Below are 14,340 nucleotides of genomic sequence, written 5' to 3'. Positions count from 1 at the left end.
CTGGCTCCACCAGATCTGACCTTCAGAGCGAGGGGACAGTGCAGCACGGGGGTGGGGAAGGGGACCACAGTTTCTCAGAATAGACAAAGCCAGAGTCCAGCATTCCTGATAGGGAGATTGACTGTTCGCTGTTGGCTGCCTCGACTTCTACAAAAGCCGTGCAGATTAGCCGAGCATGGCCATCTGCTGCCGGCCGAGACTTTTGCTAACTCAGAGCGGAGGTAAGCCGACGTCGAAAAAGATTCCTCCTAATAAACAAACACACAAAGCAAAAAAACAATCTCCAAAATGGATGCGCTGACTCGAGCGGTGGCCATCTTATCTGTTGCCGTGGCAGATTGAGAGGTGTCGCTGGGATGGCTCAAACTTTCTTGGGCATCAGTTAGATAGCGCGGGCCGGAGCTATTCTGGGACGAGGGGCTCTTCAGAGAGGCAGAGGCTGGTTTGTGTACGATGTCACTTGCTGCAGCATTTGAAAAGCTGGCATGCTGATAACACATGAGGACAAGATGAATCCCAAAGTCCCCAGAGCTGCTGGCTTTAAATAAGTCTGCATACTCTAGCACATAAACACACGGGGACACACACACACACACATGGTGAAGTACATGGACCGTGAGCGTGGTCCCCCAGCACATCTCTCTGCACTGCTATGCTGCAGCCCGCTGCAACAGCTGATTCCTCGGAGCCACAGCTCTGCTTACGTCCCTGGAGTTTCTCTAAATCATTTAGACCTGAATGTGATCAGACCCATTAATTCTCATGTTTTGATTATTCGGCATATGTGCAGCTTTAAATTACCTTCTCAAATGAAATGACCAAACTGACGACCGGCAGCGGGCCTCAACCCCAAAATAATGCGACAGAGTCCTCGGTTCATTCTGGGGAATTGGCCAGCCGACAGTTCAGTGATGTGCGAGCGAGGAGGCAACATTTTGTGGGCATCGAGATTTGACCTGGGGGGGGGGGGGGGTCACAGTTGTTTTAGATCATCATGCACCAAATGCCAACAGGCTCAGGCAGCGAAATGGAGAGAGATCGGGAATAATGGCTGCAGTCATTCTCAGCAGCGTTCAGTCACATGCGATGGTCGCGATTCTGTCCATGCATGAGCATCATGTCCGTCTGTCTTCTTCTTCTTCACTGTTATTATTATTAGACAAGGCAAGGCATTTTAATTTATATAACACGTTTCATACATGGCAGTAGCTCAGTGTGCTGTCCAATAAAACAAAGGTTTACTACACGCTTGTCTTTTTACAGTACTGCCACCTAAGGGTGGAACTGCTTGACTCCTCGATGGCCTCCTTCAAAACAGCCGTGAAAATTCACCTTTCAGGAGGCCAGAAACGGAGATAGTCATCACGACTCTCTCCGGATCAATCCCCCTCCCCCTTAACCTTGCCCCCATTCCTCCCCCCTTTTCTCCACCTACGTTGTACATATTATGTGTCTTTTAATTTATTGTTATTTTGCATCTGTGGAGTAATTTATTTTTATTTTTATTGGTATTGTTACATGTTGATGAATTACGTACGGAAACAAGACCGCAAGGGCTTTTTTGAAATGCTCCTCTTAGACAGGATGTTTGACTTTATTTGTACTGTAATACATTCCATTGTTTGACTGTACTTGTACTGCTCCAACATTCTATCTAATAAATATATTCATCATCATCATCATCATCACACATTAAAATAGAAAGAAAAAAAGCACAAAAAAAGTTAATAAATATAAATCCAATAAGGATAATTTACATGAAATTAACACTGCAAAACTAAAAATGTCAGTGCTTTAAAAAAGCTCACCCAAATGCAGAAGGTCAAGGTAAAAAGGTACATTTTAAATCTGGATTTAAAAGTCTGAATTGTTGGTGCTCGCCTCACTTCACTGGCGAGATTGTTCCATTTGTGTGCAGCATAAAAGCTAAATGCTGCTTCACCATGTTTCTCTTGAACTCTGGGCTCGACTGTCTGACCCGAGTCCATTGATCTCAGAGCTTTATATTCAATTAAGATGTCATTAATGTATTCTGTGTTTAGCAAATTTTCTGTCTTATAAACCAGTAACAAAACATTGGGGCTTTAGTGTGTCAGCCCGTCTCTTTATTTTATTATTATTATTAATATTAATATTAATATTTCTATTGGTATTGCTACATGTCGATGAATTACGTACGAAGGACTTTCAACTGAAACCAGACCGCAAGGGCTGTTTTGAAACGCTCCTCTTAGACAGGATGTTTGACTGTACTTATATTCATATATATATATATATTCATCATTATCATCACACATTAAAATAGAAAGAAGAAACGCTGCTGAGAATTACTGCAGCCATTATTCCCGATTGCTCTCCATTTCGCTGCCTGAGCCGGTTGGCATTTGGTGCATGATTAATATTAATACTATTATTATTATTATTACTATTGTTACTATTATTACTATTATTACTATTATTATTATTATTATTATTATTATTATTATTATTATTATTATAACTACTATTATTATTACTATTATTATTATTACTATTATTATTATTATTACTATTGTTACTATTATTACTATTCTTATTATTACTATTATTACTATTCTTATTATTACTATTATTACTATTATTATTATTATAATAACTACTATTATTATTATTGTTTGTCCCTCTGTATAAAGCGCTGTATAAGTCTGCATGCTTGCTGACAGAACACATTTTCGGCTCTTGTTCTGCTCTATAGCAGTAACCTAAAATGGGAGGTGAAGTAGTGTTTCATTTTGGATCAAAGCATTCATGGAAGGGGGGATATTTCTGTAATCGCCTCGCGCCTGCCCACAATACCTTGCAGCAACTGTGTGGGCTCAGGTCTTAGCAATCGGTTCATCAGAGTGGAGACGGGCTGTCGCGCAGCACACACTAAAGCCACAATTACTCTTCCACACCCACTCCTCCTCCCCAAAATACACAGGCAACAATAACACACGGCAGAGTGAATCAGTCTTTTAGCGAGCCTTGATACCTCAGCTATTAACCTCTGGCACCAGACAATACCCTGCGTCTCATTGTGCTAAGTTGCGGTCCGGGTCAGTGGGCCCGGCCCGACCTGCCAGCCCTGCCCTCAGTATGCATGGCAGCCCTCAGCTGTCTTTCTATTTCAGGAGCATGGAGGCATACCTCGGCCCAGCTGGGGCATCAGAGACAATGGACATGCTGCCTTATCCAAACACAGGCCCGCAGACAATCTGACGCACTCCGAGATCCCAGTGAGAGCCCCACTGCTGCCCAGTAAAGCAGAATGAAAGGGCTAATGGGGCTGAACGGAGGCATGGGTCGGGAGGCTTCTTTCAAACACGCCACGATGAACGAGTCTGTTGCGTGATAACAGACAGAAATGTAGCGGAGTGAGGACAGCGTCACGTTATCTGAGTTTGTAGATGTGGTCTACACGCACGCTCGCTCTAGATCTTATGTTTAAAGTTGTTTTTAAAGTGTTTTTATTCATCGGTTCTTATGTCGACCAGTTTGACCATTTACTTCACATCACTGATCAAGCACATGGAAGCGAGTCTCTCTCATCGGATTCTTTATTTAATGCTAAACAGGACGATTCAGTCGCGCGCACACACACACCTGCATAGTTTTTACAGCTACTATTTAAGATCAGATGAAATGACTGCTTCTTAACAGTCGTACGAGACTTCAGTTGCTCGCCTTCACTTTCAACCTTTTGTTACTCTTCAAAAATTGAAGGATTTTTTGGCAAGTGGGGCTAATTTTGGGTTCAATTTGAAAATCCCAACTTTCAGCTTGAAATTCCATTATTTGACCCTGTAATGCATTTTTATCCAATCATGACCTTTATCATTTATCCATTTATTGCTATTTGTAGTTTTTTAATCAATGAATGAATGAACAACACTGAGTTACAAAATAAAGAATGTTTATAAATTATTTTAATAGGCTGAAGCTGAAGCTTATTTTTGTCTATCCTGTACAATCAATTCAATCTGTGTAGCTGCTTGGAAAGACGTTCACTTAGCGACCTGCAGCATCTAACGTCCTGTCAGCGTGGCTCTGTTAAAGGCGTCCAGCGATGCAGGTGGGAGTGGGAGTGGGAGTGGGAGCCTCTGACCATAATCGCAGTTTAGACAGAGCGGCTGTCGCAATGATCGGCATCTCAGCAGGCCGCGTGGCAGCTCCCTTACAGTTTACACAGGCTCCATGCCCTCCCATCTTTCCTTTATGAACACATGCACAAGCATTCCGGCATACACAAAAGTGCGTGCTTACACACAAACACCATCGCCACTTCTTCCACAGAAGACGACGTCACCTGTTGCCTGTGGCAACTGCTCAAACACAGAGGGAGAGGAGGGGAAGTGGCAGCACTTGTGTCTTTCCATCAGATTGTGAGTTCATTTAGTTCACTTGGTGGTAGAATGCGAGGAATTGATCGCCAGGGGACAGATTCCCTACAGACTGCAGGAGACACAGGACTCTAAAACAGTTGTCCAAATAGGATTTCGCATAAAAATAACAATCGAAATAAAATTCTCTGTCAAAGCTTTGATCCTAGACAAGGTATTGATGAAATTTGTCCAGACAGGAAACTCATAGCGGCGATGCTCGGCCCGTAACCCAGAGGTCGATGGATCGAAGCCATCCTCTGCTAATATTTTGGCCAGCGCAGTGAGTAGCGCTGTTTACCTCACAGCAACAAGGTTCTGGGTTCGATTCCAATCTGTGCTGAGTTTGTTTGTTCTAACCCGTGTCTGCGTGGGTTTTCTCCGGTTTCCTTCAAAAACATGCAGTTTAGGTGAATTAATTGCTGCAAATTGTCCGTTGTCCGCTGTGAGTTGGTGTCTGTCTTGTGTTGGGCTGGTGACACGTCCAGGGTGTACCCTGCCTTTCGCCTGTAGTCATCAGGGATAGGCTCCAGCAACACCCCTGACCGGCAAGGCGGGTAAAACGGCTGTAGACGAGACGGCTGAGGAATGTAAAGGACTCCTGCCAATATTCTTTTGTTTATGGTCATTGAAGTAGTAACTCCACACATCAAAATATTGATCTACTAATATTGATCTTCAAATGCTGGCTTTACTCTCACAGTAACCGCACTGACCCAAAGTGATTCACCCCTCTCCAAAATCTTTTATTTTTAAATCTCCAAGACAAACACAATCCGGAGTTGGATCCAAATTCACGTAGAGATGGATCATCATGAGATGTCTCTGCTTTTTCTCTCCCTAATGATACAAAAAAAAATAAAAAATAGGAAGAAAGAAAATTAAAAAAGTAATATCCATGGGGAGATGCACCCTGACACAAAAAGTCATCATACCCCAGAAACATGTCATCACATCTTGTTTCTACTCTTGTTGCTGGTGGTTAGAATATAATACTTAATATTTTGGTGGCATATATCCACATAACTAACCAGGAATGAAGTATGTTTTACACATGCTTTATAGACAGAGGTTTTTTCCAGAATCTCCACCAGCAGGGGGCGACAGCCTCGTCCCCGGCCTCAGAGAGCTCCCTACTGCCAACATTTAACAGCTAGTCAGAGGCATGTGGGGCCCCAGGATGATGTGGAGCAAGAAGCTGGAGCAGGTGAAGAGAGCCCCGGGGGGGTGGGGGGGGCTCCTGCTTCACTCTCTGAGACGTAACAGAAGGATCAGCTCGGCATTCGGAGAAGTGCTACTTCCCGGCAGCAGGCCAGACACACTTGGGCAGCTGCCACCAAGTGTGTCTGAACCCTTCTCTTCTCTCGTACTGTATTTAGCACACAATAAGACACTGTGTCCAGACTCTGTTGTCATCTCCTAATTGGCAGTACTAGAATGGTGTCAACATCAGAGGTTGTAGTCTCAGGGGGATTTGTCTTACCTGTAGCCGATACCCGAACAGAAATGAAAGAAAATCAGGGTGGGAATGACTTTCCTATAGAGGGATATATTTCATTCTTAGGGAGCGTTATAGGACATAATGTCAACTACATACCCGTCAAAAACTCCCCTTTGGTGGCCCTGGCTATCTTGGCAGGTGCTGCCCCCTACTGCAGCAGGGCATTAATTACATGTCCCCATGAAATAAGCAAGCAACTGTTCCCTTTATGACTTTTGTTAATTTTGTCCCGTTGACACCAAACCATCTGTTATTGCTAAGGGAAACCCCTTCTTTCAGAAACGCTGGAGACAAGTTCAGTGTCTTAAATTGCCTCAATTTTCTGGGAGCGGTGGTTGAAGGAATATCTGCCCTTGTTACATGGAAGACAGGAATGGCAGGACGTTAAATTCGAACCTCACTGAAGGAGAACTCGTGTTGATGGTTCAGGAAAGGTAACAGAGAGGGTTATGGCCTTGTCAGTGTCACCAAAGGCAGAGATGGACTGGTGCGATCCGCCAGAGTGCGAAGCCAAGTTGGGGATTTTGTAAGGCCTATAACAAAGTTTATCCGTTTGGAAGGTTCCTTGTAAAGTATATGCTGACTGTCGTTGGTAAATGACAGTATGCCGTCGAGCCCTAGTCATAACATCTGCCTTTTGAAACAGGCGATTCAAGGTGGTGGGAGTCTTCCTGCCGTAAACGGGATTTGTTGGATTGTGAAGCAAGTCAGACTTTAAGTATCTTCAAACGTTACTGAGCTCGATCGTGAACAAATCCACCATCAGTGCATAATTATCAAACTTCTACTGGAGCTCAAGTTGTTCTATTGACTAGCAGTTAGGTTTTCACAGTCAGTGAATCATGCTACCATCATGCTACTTTTGCTCTGTCTGAACAATGGGACGCCGTGCCTAATGATGACATCATCCAGAGGCGGTTCTCTGCTGTATAATCGGTGACGATGGGAATCACACCGATTACCGATTGCGCAAAATGTTAGATTCTCCAGTTGGGCAATTTATGCTGCTGACATTTTTGGTGTTCTCAAATAAAATGAATGGAATAAATAGAAAAGTGGACAATATACATGCACATCCACTTAGTTTACAAATAGACACTGTAAATTCAGTCTTTAAATGTAAAAACACGTCAGTGTGAGGTTTGTAGAGAAAGATCATTCCTGCTCAACATTTGTTATTTTCCATTCTCAGTGCTTTCCTTGAGATAAAAAAAAGACACCATGATGACTCGCCATGGCGGCGAATCAGGGCTAAGCCGACTGTCCTAATTGTAGCAGCCATGTAGCTCCAGGCTTGCTGCTTTTTGTTGATGCAGTGTTTCGGCTTCGTCAGCAGGGAGAGCCCTGCTCATGTACGTGACCAGTAATGTGACAGTTCTGAACCAGTTCACATGTGGCCAGCTAAGTCAGGGAGGAGGCACAAAAGGAACCTTGTGACTGGGCTGCACCTTGCGAGCAGCTGGATTTACATGCAGCTAACAGAAAGAAATCGTGTCGCATTTGCAGAACCAAAACTTATTTTGAGTCGATGCTTTATAAGAGAGCGGCGAGCCGCTGTAAACCCCAACTGTACACGTGCAGCCGTTATTAGAGCGGAGCTAATTCCACCGAGAAGCCATTAACAAGGTGTTTCTCCATGTTTCTCAATGACAGGAAGCGGATATCTCATAGGAAGTGGAAGTAGGAGCGTCCCTCTCTCTCACACACACATTCACCCCCCCCCCATGGTCGTCCACCCTCCTGTCCATCCTGTAGCTGTGAGTGGTGTGAGTCAGGAACACCCCCCTCTCTGCAGGGCTATGGCCGCCTGCTAGTGTTTTGGTAATCGTCATCCTCCCTGACCTGCTGGCCCGATCCTGGCGCCAGGAGTCTCCTCGACTCCACTCCACCTCCCTGAGCCAACCCCCCCCCAACCTCACGGCTAATTCAGACCAGCTGTTGCAAGGTGCCTTGCCTACTTTAACCCGCTATGCTCACACTTGCCTCTTCCACAGTCTTGAGTTTGAGCCCCAGCTGTGTTTTTTTTTTTTTTTGGCAGTCTCACTCTTTGCATGGGGTCTCACTGTACATAAAATAAATCCAAGTCAATCATTGGCCTGGTTCCTGCTCTGCAATAAATCAGCACTGTGTCTGGATTTGATGTTGCGGTGTGGAAACACGCATCCAGCGGGTATCGTTCTACGGCTGATGCTATTTGCTTTTCTGGCCGTCCACGAGAGTCCATGAGAATGTTTCTCGTTCCTCTGAGCGCTCGGCCTTAATCAAATGGAATGTGTGTCACCGTGAAATGAGAGTCACAAACAGACTGGAGGTTTGTTGCGGAGCCGTCTCGTCCTTGGAGTCACGTGAAGAGCATGTGCATCTTCCATGAACAAGTGATACTGAGAAAAGATTCTGATTTATTGCCATGGAATGTTTGCAGAGAAGAACTAGATTTGCCTCGATTTGTGGCAGATTATCTCCCTCCTGTGTTGAATTTGTGTCGCAATGGCTTTTCGAAACACATGTGCGCCTCGTTCTTTTTATATTTTTCTTTGTCTTTTTTTTTTTTTGACAGTCAGGCGCTCTGTATAATATAAGGTGCCTCTCTGTCTGTAGTCTAACCACAGCGGGACTTTGGACTGAGATGTAGGGGAACCCCTTGCTTTTAACACCCCCCCCCCCCCCCCACACACACACACACACACACTCCACAACCCCGACACTGTTGAGTCCCAGGCCACATGTGAACTGAGTATGTGCACGATACAGAGGTTTGGATTGTTTTTTCCACGGTGGTGGCAGTGGTGCGGTTGCATCGCAGAACAGCAGTAGATGGTTGTCAAAGGCAGAGGCCTGATGGAGGGGGATGGGGAGGGGGGGGCTGGTACAAAGAGCTGTTCTGGTGGAACTATGGAGGAAAATAGTTCATGCTGCATTGGGATTTCCTGCCTTTGCCCTGACTGGCCCTCCTCCCCTCCTTCCCCTGTCCACCCTCTCTGTTCTCAACGCCCTTCAACAGTATGGAAGCCGCTCCGAACATTTAACAGCTGGGGATTGCCGAGCCAATTGATTTAATTAAAATGATTGCAAGGATAACTGGGTGAGAGATTCGCCGCGGAGACTTGTCGAGGTTTCCGCTCTTCCGTATCCTCCCTTCATCTGTCCGCAAACAGACCTCAGCACAGATGATTAGTTTTGGCGAAGAACAGTGTCTCATTGACATCCGACATATTTGCATGATGCTATCGGGCTTGTTATCGCTTGCAGCCGGAACACGCATTACTTTGCCCTGACGTTGGTCCTGTGAATGGAGGCACAAGACAGTCACGCGGCTTTTGTTAAATGTCGGAAGGACAGGTGTGTCACCATTTGGCTGCACTCAGACATATCATGTGGGTGTCAAAGAGGAGGTAGACGGGGATGAGGAAGATAGGGGGGGGGGGGGGGGTGTTAACATTAAACCTGTCCCCATCTCTTCCAGGGCTTTGATCTTAGGTGTTGGCGGCAGAGCTCAGGGACAGGATTCACCCATTAGCAGTTTGGTGACAGTGTGCCGGCTCACATGTTTTGCTAGTGTGGAGAGGATGCTGTGAAAAATGGCCGGTCACGGGGTGTTCCTGCTCGTAAATGCCGAGGGTGGTGGTTGGAGCTTGGGGGGGGGGGGGGGGGTGGGGAGTGAAAAAAGAAATGGAGGAAAGCTGTGCTCTTCCCTGTGATAACTAACGCTGTGCCGAGCATCTCTTTCATTATCCTTTGTGGTGCAAACACTAATGCTAAACTGATAACACAGGAAGTTGAATATACAATTTCATTGAAGAGCCTTGCTGCCAGCGGCTCGCTGTCTTAGGAGAGAAGGGAAATGGAAACCAGATGTCTGAGATCCAGCGTGAATATGTCAAAGCTCCCAGACTATGTCAGTTCCTCCGTGTCCCATTGGTGGACTGAAACCTTTCTGCACTGTCATCAGAACCGTCTGTAATGCTCCCTCCCTCCAAGTGTGCATCTCGTACAGTCTTGGCTGCTGCGACGATCTGGAAAGAAGCTTCAAGGTTCCAAAATAAGATCCCCCCCCCCCCCCCCCCTCTCTATTCCTTAGGTTTCAGACCTCACCACATTCCTCAAATTTCAGGGTAACTTCCCATATCCCAGGGCTCAGTCGGGTGGCAAATCTCTCAGCACTCCTTTGTGGATAGATTGCTTTCTCTTCCTTGAGAAAATAACAAGCCATAGAGTAATGACTTAACAAGCAACAGGATAATGGCTTCAACATGTGCAGCAATGTGTGTGTGTGTGTGCGTGCGCACAGTTTGGAAATTGGGGGAGTGCTTCCTTATGTCTGTGTGTGTGTGTGTGTGTGTGTCTATTGTTTGGGAAATAACCCTGCAGAATCAGCCGGTTCTCTGTTTGGTTGCAGTTGTTTGAAAGCTGGACCGCTGATGAGTAGATTGCTCTCCTCCATGTCTGGAGCCTTTGAGCCTTTGGGGAGTCAACAGTCCCGATGCGTCACAATGACAGGGATGGCCTGTGGGGTGCTGGTGGGAGTGTCGGAGTGTTTTCCATCACATCCAGCTGCTGCGTAGGCCTCCCACACGGAGAAGCCCTCCTCCGATTGCGTTCTGTGTTCCCCTACGCCTCTGTGTTTGTACCTGGGAATATTGGTGACAGGATGTTTGCTGACTAATGACAATTTAACAGCGGCCAAATGTACTCTGTATCCGAGTGTTTGAACGTAAAGCAGATTGTGTTTGCCATCTGCGTTCTGATCCCGTGCATCTGTTCCAGGTCATCAACGCCTTGACCCTCAACTTCCTTCATATTTATTGGCGCAGATGAAGAACAGTCCTTGTCCCGTCTATTCTATAGACCTAGATTTGTGACTTGCTAAATGTGCTATCAATTAGCCGTGGCCGACTCTGGGTGATATTTATTTGTGTGATATGTCGAGTCGTGGCATGACTCTGCTTGCCCAAGTCGCCGTTCCTTTCGTTCACACACATCTGTCTCAGTTCCGACGAATCAAAACCTTGGAAAGAAGGGAAAGAGCGTTTCCCAGCGCGCCGTTTGATGCTGTTTACACATGTTACACCAGGACATGCCCTGACAGGTGAGATCAGGTGCACGTTACCTCTTTCACACAGCGAAGCCTCCGGCAACAACTCAACGTCCTTTTGCACCTTGCCTGGGAAAATATGCTCAGGTGCATTCCAGCGGGTTAAGCAGGTGCTATTTATCAGGTGAACCAGAATCTCATGGTAAAGACATTTGAGCGCTGATGGTTCCTCAACTATTGAATGGAACGTGCATTAAATGAGCAGAGTTGTTTACTCCAAACTGAAATGGTCAGTTGGATTCTCATTACATCTTCTCATGACACTCATGTTGCCCAGAGCATTGATCACAAGGTTGATATTTTGTTTTTTTTTAATGAAAGATGGTCTGGGGGAGATTATACCCTTTAGGAAGAATTCTAAACTCTTTGGTGACTCCTTATCTTTTTTGTGCAGCGGCATCATCTGTCTTCGACTTTGGCTTAAAACCACAATCCTGCTAAATTCATCGTGTTGTACTTTGCATTGAGGGTGAACTGTCATGTATCAAAACACAATTCTACCAACAAAACATCAAGATGTTAGCTTTATCATGTGAGCATGCCGCTGCTCTTATTTATTTATTTTTAGCTTATAGCACTAGCACGCCTGCTTAAGCCGTCCAGAGCTTCAAGCTTGGCTGGTGACTCTGATTTATTCAAGAACAGTCACATTAGAACTATTATCATATTTTCATTCTGTCCAGGTCAAATCGATTTTATCGGCTTCCGTGGTGAGCCAAACCTTTGCTCCTCCGCTCGTTGAGATGCCACTCAAAAATTGAGGAGTAATGTTTTTTCAAGAAAGTTAAGGCAAGAGAATCTCTTGTTTCCTGTCCCAGGGTAGAAGTCAGGTTTAACCCCCCCCCCCCTCCATAAGCCCCTATGTGAGGCAATGCCCAGCAGAACACACAGAGGAAAAGAAGAGAGCTTAGGCGCCATGCATCCTTCCAGCTCTCCCCCTTCCCTCGCTCTCTCTGACTCTCACTGGCATTGAATCCGTTGCAACACATGTCTCTGATCAAGTCTAGCCTGCGTCATCAGTTAGTAAACTCCAGGCTCCAGGAAAACCAACAGAGAGTACATTCATAACTGGCGACCCTGTGACTGAGTGTGTGATTCATTACTCTTTATTATGCACCCCCTACCCCCATCCCCTAACCACAACCACTTCAATCCAATTCGGCCTTGGGGCTCCTCCACAGCCTGATCAAATCCATCATTAGGCATGCTTGTGGTGTTGCCGCTGTTGGCCTTCTTATTTACCAGATGCAGCGGTTGTGTCTCTGGGCTGATTGTAGCTAAGCAGCGGCGGATTAGCTCTATATTCTGAGATTTACATCAGGACTCTCTATTTCACTGTGTGAGGAGTGTGACGAAGCAGCAGGAGGTGTCCCAGAGACTCCCATCAGACCCCGACGGGGAAGGTTATTAACTACTAAGCATTATAAAGTAATTAAGTGCTCTTGAGCACGGTGACAGACATTGAGAGGTGCTAATCGTGGCAGAGAAGGCCAAGGAAGTAAGGTGAGAGGTGCCCGGGGAACACAGCTGAGGATAGGATGTTGGCTTTGCTGCTATCAAAACTGAGCAGGCTTGCTATTCTTAAGCATAGAGCATGAGGATGGCTTCTTTTCCACACCTTCAAATGGCAGCTATTTTACACTGAATCCGGTGTTGAGGTTACATTTTACATGTCCCACTTTCAAATTTACATGATGCATCACACGTTAGTTGGATCATGTGTTTGTGATAAAGTCATACTTAAAACTAGAAAAGCACTCCGAGAGCACCAAGCAGCTCATTCCCTTCGTAATTGGATTTAGACCATCAATGTTCTGGACCATCATCAAAAGGTTCTAAATTGTTCTCGGTATCTTTATACACCAACCATGAAATGCAAAAGTGAATCAGAGTTGATGTGTGTTTTTAACTGATTTTTGAATCCGTAAATGGGGTTTTCAATGTTTGTTTTTTTTTCCTAACCTCATTCTGGATCAGATCCAGAAGACATTTTTGCATTCTAGTTCATATTTATGACTGTGATTTTTGGTGAGTGAATGGAATGCATGTTTCTTTTTTTTTTTTTACAAAGCCTCCATTATAAGTAAAGGGTGACATCCAGATCGCGGCAATATCCGCAATTCGGATCCGATCTGGATGAAATTCGGTGGTCAGATAGAAGTCTCCACCCTACATGACAATGTCAAATTCCATAAACATTGGACAATAATCAACCGAGATATTAAAAAACGAATTTTGAAGTTCCAATTTCAAAGTGATCCAGGATCTCTTCTGGAGCATCATTATAAATGTATCAACTGTTCCTGGCAAGATTCCCAACATTTACTGAATTTCAGCAGGATCTGTCCATAACTTCTTGAGTAATCTTGCTAACAGTTCAACCGACAGACAGACAGACAATGCAGGCGAAAACATAACCTCCTCGGCGGAGGCAATGACCACTGACTCTGAGATGATAGTGAGCAGTCGTCTGCATACATGCAGCATCTGTCGTGGTTCATTTAGAGGAGGTCACTGACTGAACCACAGTCTGGGTTGAAGATGATCTAAAGGATCTTCCTGGGTGAGCTCTCCCCTGGTCGTCTCAGTCACAAGTGAAAGATGAGTCCTGTTTACGAGATGCTGACAGCCCCTTCCTGTCTCCCATGCAAAGAGCCCTAACTGCTGCACCGAAGACCACTGAGTAGTTTCTGGCCACCCAACTCCACCCTGAAAACTTGGCTGAAGGAGCAGCATCGGGTGGGACAGCTGACCGGGGGGGGGGGGGGGCGATGGTGATGGCGAAGTGCTGCAGCGGCAATGACAGTAACAGCACTTGAGCTTTGCAGCTCTTCAACCGGGGCTGCTTTTTTTTGGGTAAAGTAGGCCAATGTAAACTCCCACTTCCTGTCGGCCTTGTCTCAGAGGGGGAGAGATGATCCTTCTGTGAAGAGGGAAAGGGCTGCTGCTCTGTAGGGACTGTTTCCACACACACACACACACACACACACAAATAGAAATACAGCCAAGGAGGCAAGCGAGAGAGTGAGTGGGAGAAAGCCAATGAGTGAGAGAGCAAGGAATACACAAACACAGTGGGGTTCAGGAATGTTAAACACATGCTTTATGGCATAAATAGCAGCCACTTTTGGTAAATTACAGTGAGTGCTCTGGCACTGTAAAGCACACAGCAGAAAAACGCTCTCAGATTTCTTATCCAGGCCTTCTAGCTCCACAAAGAACAGGGAGGGGAGCACGGTGCGTTTTCATGTTTCTATAAAAAGGCAACAAGAACGCTGAATTGTGAGGCAGCAAAGATTTGAGATGAGCGTCTACACATTAAATGTATATATTAAAATAATCAATTG

This window comes from Brachionichthys hirsutus, chromosome 8, assembly GCF_040956055.1.
Source record: "Brachionichthys hirsutus isolate HB-005 chromosome 8, CSIRO-AGI_Bhir_v1, whole genome shotgun sequence".
Taxonomy (NCBI): Eukaryota; Metazoa; Chordata; class Actinopteri; order Lophiiformes; family Brachionichthyidae; genus Brachionichthys; species Brachionichthys hirsutus.
The sequence above is the reverse complement of the archived record's forward strand: the minus strand, read 5'-3'. Positions refer to the sequence as shown.